The following is an 8,137-nucleotide window of genomic DNA, read 5'->3' as shown; positions in this document are numbered from 1 at the left end:
TAGACATACATACAGACAAAACACCTGTACACATAAAATAAAATCTCAAAAACAAATTGAATCTGAGAACAGCTCAGAATCTCAAAAGTACTAATATTGGAAAGTGCATGCAAGAATACCTAATAAAACCATTCAGTTTAAAAGTGTTTGAGAAATAGGTCAGATTATTGGTTTTGTTTTACAGATGCTTTTATGAATCCCATTGTCTCTGTACTTTTTGTCCTATTCAAAGTTAGTTGTGTAAATTGATGAGGGAAAACAGAATAAAAAAAGGACAAGCTCTATGAGACTAGACCTCATTTACAAAACCCACATGTGGAGTTCTTGCAGTAGGTATTAGTGATATGAGGTAGGCCAGAAGTTAGATATGAGACAACTAAGAAAAACTCCAGTTACATTTTGATAGCTGTGTCTCCTGATGATAAGGATGACCTTTTGTGGTTAAGCATCCTTGAAGCTGCAGTTAGATTGTTTTCACTCCAGAAATTAAGGCAACAAAGCATTCTCCCACACGTGTGCACTAATATATGATATGCATCCTGAAGAGACCTGATGTCATTGTAATATCACTTGCATTGTAGTTTTGACATCTGCTCAGGAGAAAAAATGCTGTAAAGGGGAGACCTGGCCTATCATGATTTGGAAGAGAAAATGGGTTTCCTTATTTACTCCACAAATATGCCACTAACCTCATAATTATTCATAAATGCTTCTATGAAATCTACAGCAGAGCCCAGTGGATGCATACTATTTTCTTTAGAGTTTTTGATTAGCTTAACTTTGATAAATAAACAGATAAAACTGTATTCTTTTGACTAAATTCTTGCCTTCAAGACAAGAACTTCAACCTCACTACAGAACTAGTCAAGAGTAAATAAATATAACTGAGAGGCAGCATATGCTTCCATTGCTCACTGCTTCTCCGGGGTCTCAGAAGAAATACATTAGCAAGCACAGGATGTAGAAATGGCAACCATTGGACTGAGCATGGGGAACCCCACTGGAAGAATTAGAGAAAGGATCAAAGGAGCTGATCCCATAGGAAGAACAACAATTTCAACCAACCAGACACCCCAGAGATCCCAGGGACTAAACCACCAACAAAAGAGGGGGACCCCATGGCTTCAGGTGCATATGTAGCAGAGGATGGCCTTGTTGAGCATCAGTGGGAGGAGAGGCGCTTGGTCCTTTGAAGGCTCAATCTCATACCCCAGTGTAGGGGAATGCCAAGGCAGGGAGGTAGGGGAGTGGGTGGGTGGGGGAGCACCCTCACAGAAACAGGGGAGGATGAGATAGGGGATTTCCAGAGGAGAAACCAGGAAAGGGGATGACATTTGAAATGTAAATAAATAAAATATCCAATAAAAAAAGAAAAGAAATGACATTAAAAAACAAAGGCAGAAACAAGGAAGAAACTTGCAAGCTCTATATTCCTAGCTGAAAAGACATTACTTTTGAGCGCTGAGGTTACCTCTAGCGACGCAACCAAAGCCAGGAGTTTAGCAGCCAGAAGGCTACAGTAATTGAGTACATGACCATTTCCCTTTTGGCTCGTTCTTTGTTCTCCTCTTCTAGATGCTGCAATCGTCTATTCAGCTTGAGGATCTGTCGTCTCAATGAAGTTGCGTCCACAGCGGTAATCTCCTCTGAACTTGCTTCAATTGCTGTGTCAAAACTGGAAGTGCTGTGTCTAATGTTGTCATGCTGAGGAGGAGAGATGCAACACAATGCAGGTCTGCAATTTTGACCTAGCACACTCATGATCCGGCAGTAAGCCCTGTTAGTGGAAGACTGGAGAAGGTACAAAAACCCTCGAGCAGAGGAAAGATTGGCTCTATTATCAGGTAACATTTGGAGAAGATGGATGGGAGCCTGGCTCTGGCAGTACTGGTTCAAGTGATAGAACTGAAGACTAGCTATACATTTTGTGAAACACAGTCTTTAGCTTGGCAGCTGCATGGATTTCTTCATTGTGGGGTGTCAGAGATGTTTTAAATTCAGTAATCTTGTGAGGCTTCACTTAACCCAAGGACATGAGGTAGTTGTAGTAGTTGTAGTGCCAAGGTTTGGATGTAGTTGACTGAGCTTGCTGGTCTTTAAATGGAATAAACTGGCATACTTCCTACCATGACAACCCTTTCTGGAACCTGTGTCATCACACATGCTTGGAACTCTTTGGAATTTTTGTTCCAGGTCCCTTTAATTCTCCTGAGACCCTCTTAGGCTAATAACAACATTGTATTCCATTTCATCATTGGTTTGATTAATTTCTGCCATGTCAGGAGAAGTGTAAGAAGAAAATATTATCCCATTCCCCAGATATGGACCAGCTCCTACTTGCTGTTCAATGTCTGCTTTTATGCTCTACCTTGAGTTTTGTAACTTGCTTCAGTGTAAACACTGAGTTTAGAGTACCTTATCCCACTATACCTGTGGAAGGTCTCCTGGCTGGAATGGAGAATGTTCTCCAAGGTTATAGACTGAGCACAGGAAGGAACTGTGGCAAAACAAAGCACCTGGTGGGCAGTCTGGGAAAGCCTTATTTGGCTACTTTATTATTTTTTGTATGTATGTATATGTGCATGTGTGTGTGTGTGTGTGTGTGTGTGTGTGTGTGTGTGTGTGTGTGTGTGTGTGTGTGTGTGTGTGTGTGTGTATGAATGTGGAGGCCAGAGGACAACATCTAGTGTTGTTTTCAAGTGCGGTTTTTGAGACAGGATCACTCACACTTGGTGTCTGACCAGTGATCTCAGGGATCTGCCTGTCTCTGCTTTTTCAGAGCTGGAATTACAAGTGTATGCTGCCATGACTGATATCCTCCCACCACCCTCTGTCACTGATTCTAGGGACTGAACTTTTTTTGTTTATGTAAGGCAAACATTTTACTGACTGGTCTATCACAACGGAATTTGTTTTGGTGTGGCTAGTTTAGATCCCATACATTTTTGTGTTTACTTTAGAATCAAAGTTTCCAATTCTATTAGAGAATCTAGTGGGATTTTGATTGAGATTAAATAGAATTTGTACTGGGTGCTCACCCCTTTATTCCCTCTGCTCACTTGACTTTTTTTTTCTATTATTGGGAATAAATATCTTTCTTTCTTTTTAATTAATTATTTTGTTTTTGCTTTCTATGTGCCTAAAAATGCTGCACCACAGTCTTTTTCATCCTTGCCAAAACAGCTTTAAATGATTGGATATTCCATCTCCTGCTTATAAAGAAATGTCATTCAAGGCTTCTGATGTGATTTAGTACAGAGAGCTTTTTATCATAGATTTCCTGAATGCCATCAAGGGATTTCCCTCCATCACCATTTCAGGTATTCATCTTTGCTTTCTGATAGATGATAGCAGATCTTGTTATGTAGCTCAGGTACATATGAGCAAACTATGTGCCCCATGTTGCTCTCCAATGTGCTATTGTTGCTCTGGCTACCTTTGAAATCACTGTTGTGCCTAAGCTGATCTGAAACTCACAAGCCTCTTAACAGCCTCCAGAATGACAGGACCACAGGTTTGATTCTTGCATTCTTCCTATTCTCCTATTGCTATATTCCTATTCTCCTATTACCCTGTGTCTCTTTTTGTTTGCTTTACTATTTTTGTGTGTGTGTGAATACAGAACCCAGTCATTTTACAAGAAAAGGACATAGAAAGCAAAAATTTTAAGAGTGTCAGCATATTTACTTTGTTCTCATATTTAGTACATAGTTTCATTGTATGAAATCTAGGACAGAAATTAATTTTTGAAAAGATAATATTATTTATGCATGTGTGTGCATCTGCATGTGTGTTCACATGCATTCAAGTTCTCACAGAATCTTGAAGAGTGTGTTAGATCCCTGGATCTGGGAGTCACAGGCACTTGTGAATCTTTTGATATGAGTACTGATAATTCAAGAACCAATCACTCTTAACCATCTCTCTGTCTACCCCCTCATGTTTTGCTGGTATTGACTACTGCTTTGGAAATATTAGTGAGGAAAATTAGAATATCATGATGGTTTGTGATTCTTTGTATAAGAGCTATTTGTTCTTTCTGATGCTTTTTCAAGTCTTTCTCCCAGAAGAACTTTTTTTCCTGCTATGTAATTGGAAAAAGCCCTGACATGGATCTGTTCTCCTCCTTTGTGACAAGGTTTTGCAAATAAGAGACTCCAGCTTTCCATTATGGGGAAAAGTTCTAGAATTGTTTTATTAGTGATGTTTCCAATGCCTTACTCTTTAGTTTTCCTGACTCTGTGTTTGGAGAATACAGAAACAGGAATGAGGAACAGCTATTGCTCTTCCATTAAGTCTTAATAACTTATTTGCCTTTTAAACTGTCTGTACCCCCTTATATTGTAAGTAACCAAAGTAAAAAGAGAAAGTATGACAGTTTTTCAAAGGAACAACAAATGGTTTAAGATCCTTATACAAAATTAAAACATATATTCATATCTGGATCATCTGCATCAAATCTTCTTCCCTGTTATATTTAATCCCTAATGCTTTTTATTCCATTCTGTATTTTCTTCTATTTATTGTTTAACATCTATTAAATTTTAATTTTTGCTCCCATTCTTCTGTATGTATTTAGGGTGGTGGTGGTAATTGTGGTAGTTGTATATGAGTCTGTGTGTACATGCCCAGTTCTTTTTTTAATGGATATTTTTTATTTACATTTCAAATGTTATCCCCTTTCCTGGTTTCTCTTCAAAAAACCTTAAAACCCATCCAATCTCCCCCTTCTTCTTTGAGGGTGTTCCCCTCATAGAGGCTTTCTTATTTATAATAATTGGAAGCTGGAAAGAACCTAAGTGTCCTTAAACAGAAGAATGGATAAAGAAAATGTGGTACATTTACACAATGGAGTACTAAACATAGTAAAAGCCATATACAGCAAACCAGTAGCTAATATTAAACTAAATGTAGAGAAACTTGAAACAATCCCACTAAAATCAGGGACTAGACATGGCTGCCCACTCTCTCCATACTTATTCAATAGAGTTCTCAAAGTCCTAGCCAGAGCAATCAGACAACAAAAGGAGATCAAAGGGATACAGATTGGAAAGGAAGAAGTCAAAATATCACTATTTGCAGATGATATGATAGTATATTTAAGTGATCCCAAAAGTTCCACCAGAGAACTACTAAACCTGATAAACACTTTCAGCAAAGTGGCTGGGTATAAAATTAACTCAAATAAATCAGTAGCCTTCCTCTACACAAAAGAGAAACAAGCCGAAAAAGAAATTAGGGAAACAACACCCTTCATAATAGACCCAAATAATATAAAATACCACGGTGTGACTTTAGCCAAGCAAGTGAAAGATCTGTACAATAAGAACTTCAAGACTCTGAAGAAAGAAATTGAAGAAGACCTCAGAAGATGGAAAGATCTCCCATGCTCATGGATTGCAGGATTAATATAGTAAAAATGGCCATTTTACCAAAAGCCATCTACAGATTCAATGCAATCCCCATCAAAATACCAATCCAATTCTTCAAAGAGTTAGACAGAACAATTTGCAAATTCATCTGGAATAACAAAAAACCAGGATAGCTGAAACTATGCTCAACAATAAACGGACTTCCGGGAGAATCACTATCCCTGAACTCAAGCTGTATTACAGAGAAACAGTGATCAAAACTGTATCGTATTGGTACAGAGACAGGCAGATAGAACAGTGGAATAGAATTGAATACCCAGAAATGAACCCACACACCTATGGTCACTTGATTTTTGACAAAGGAGCCAAAACCGTCCAATGGAAAAAAGATAGCATTTCCAACAAATGGTGCTGGTTCAACTGGAGGTCAGCATGTAGAAGAATGCAGATTGATCCATGCTTATCACCCTGTACAAAGCTTAAGTCCAAGTGGATCAAGGACCTCCACATCAAACCAGACACACTCAAACTAATAGAAGAAAAACTAGGGAAGCATCTGGAACACATGGTCACTGGAAAAAATTTCCTGAGCAAAACACCAATGGCTTATGCTCTAAGATCAAGAATCGACAAATAGGATCTCATAAAACTGCAAAGCTTCTGTAAGGCAAAGGACACTGTGGTTAGGACAAAACGACGACCAACAGATTGTAAAAAGATCTTTACCAGTTGTACTTATCCTACAACTGACAGAGGACCTATATCCAAAATATACATGGAACTCACGAAGTTAGACTGCAGGGAGACAAATGTCCCTATTAAAAACTGGGGTTCAGAGCTAAACAATGAATTCACAGCTGAGGAATGCCAAATGGCTGAGAAACACCTAAAGAAATGTTCAACATCTTTAGTCATAAGGGAAATGCAAATCAAAACACCTCACACCAGTCATAATTGCTAAGGTCAAAAACTCCGGCGACGACAGATGCTTGTGAGGATGTGGAGAAAGAGGAATACGCCTCCATTGTTGGTGGGATTGCAGACTGGTACAACCATTCTGGAAATCAGTCTGGAGGTTCCTCAGAAAATTGGATATTGCACTACCTGAGGACCCAGCTATACCTCTCTTGGGCATGTACCCAACATGCTCCAACAAATAACAAAGACACATGCTCCACTATGTTCATAGCAACCTTATTTATAATAGCCAGGGGCTGGAAAGAACCCAGATGCCCTTCAACAGAGGAATGGATACAGAAAATATGGTATATCTAAACAATGGAATACTACTCAGCTATCAAAAACAATGACTTTATGAAATTATAGGCAAATGGATGGTAAATGGAAATATCATCCTGAATGAGGCAACCCAGATCAGAAAAACACACATGGTATGAACTCTCATTGATAAGTGGCTATTAGCCCAAATACTTGAATTACCCTAGATGCACAGAACACATGAAACTCAAGAAGGATGACCAAAATGTGAATTCTTCCCTCCTTCTTTAAAAGGGGAATAAGAATGCCCTAGGTGGGTATAGGGAGGCAAAGTTTAGAACAGAGGCTGAAGGAATGCCTATTCAGAGCCTGCCCCACATGTGGCCCATACATACACAGCCACCAAACTAGATAAGATGGATGCAGCAAAGAAGTGCAGGCTGACAGGAATGGGATGTAGATCTCCTGGTGACACAGCCAGAATATAAAACATAGGCCGTAATGCCAGCAGCAAACCACTGAACTGAGAATGGGACCCCGTTGAAGGAATCTTAGAAAGGACTGAAAGAGCTTGAAGGGGCTTGAGACCCCATATGAACAACAATGCCAACCAACCAGAGCTTCCAGGGACTAAGCCACTACCCAAAGACTATACATGGACTGACTCTGGGCTCCAACCTCATAGGTAGCAATGAATAGCTTAGTAAGAGCACCAGTGGAAGGGGAAACCCTTGGTCCTGCCAATACTCAACCCCTAGTAAATGGGATTGTTGGGGCGAGGGTGGTAATGGTGGGAGCATGGGGAAGGGAACACCCATATAGAAGGGGAGTGGGAGGGATTAGGGGGATGTTGGCCTGGAAACTGGGAAATGTAGTATTAATTGAAATGTAAATAAGAAATAACCAATTTAATAAAGATCGAGAAAAAAACTGACTACATGTAATTCTTAGGCAAATAGATGAAACTAGAAAATATCTTACATGAGGTAACCCAGTCACAAAACCAACCAACCAACCAAATCAAAACAAGCAAAAAAACATTCCACACATGGTATGCAGTCACAGATAAGTAGATATTAGCTCAAAAGCCTGTAATACCTAAGCAAAATTCACAGATCATATAAAGCTCAAAAAGAAGGAAGACCAAAATATGGATGCTGCATTCCTTCTTGGAAGGGAGAATAAAATAGTCACATGAGGAAATACAGGGACAAAGAATGGAGCAGGGACTGAAGAAAAGGTCATTCAGAGACTGCCGCACATGGGGATCTCTCCCATATGCAGCCACAAAACCAAGTCACTATTGCTGATGCCAAGAAGTGCTTGCTGACAGGAGCCAGATATGGGTGTCTCCTTTGAGGCTCTGTCAGAGCCCTACTGATATAGATGAAGAAGGTTGCAGCTAACCATTTAACTAAACATGCAGAGCCCAATGGAGAAGTTAGAGAAAAGGCTGAAGGAGTTGAAGGGGTTTGCAACAGCATAGTAAGAACAAAAATATCAACAATCCAGAGCCCACCAAAGCTCCCAGGGACTAAAGCACCAAC

The sequence above is a fragment of the Rattus rattus genome, chromosome X (assembly GCF_011064425.1).
Source record: "Rattus rattus isolate New Zealand chromosome X, Rrattus_CSIRO_v1, whole genome shotgun sequence".
NCBI lineage: Eukaryota > Metazoa > Chordata > Mammalia > Rodentia > Muridae > Rattus > Rattus rattus.
The sequence above is the reverse complement of the archived record's forward strand: the minus strand, read 5'-3'. Positions refer to the sequence as shown.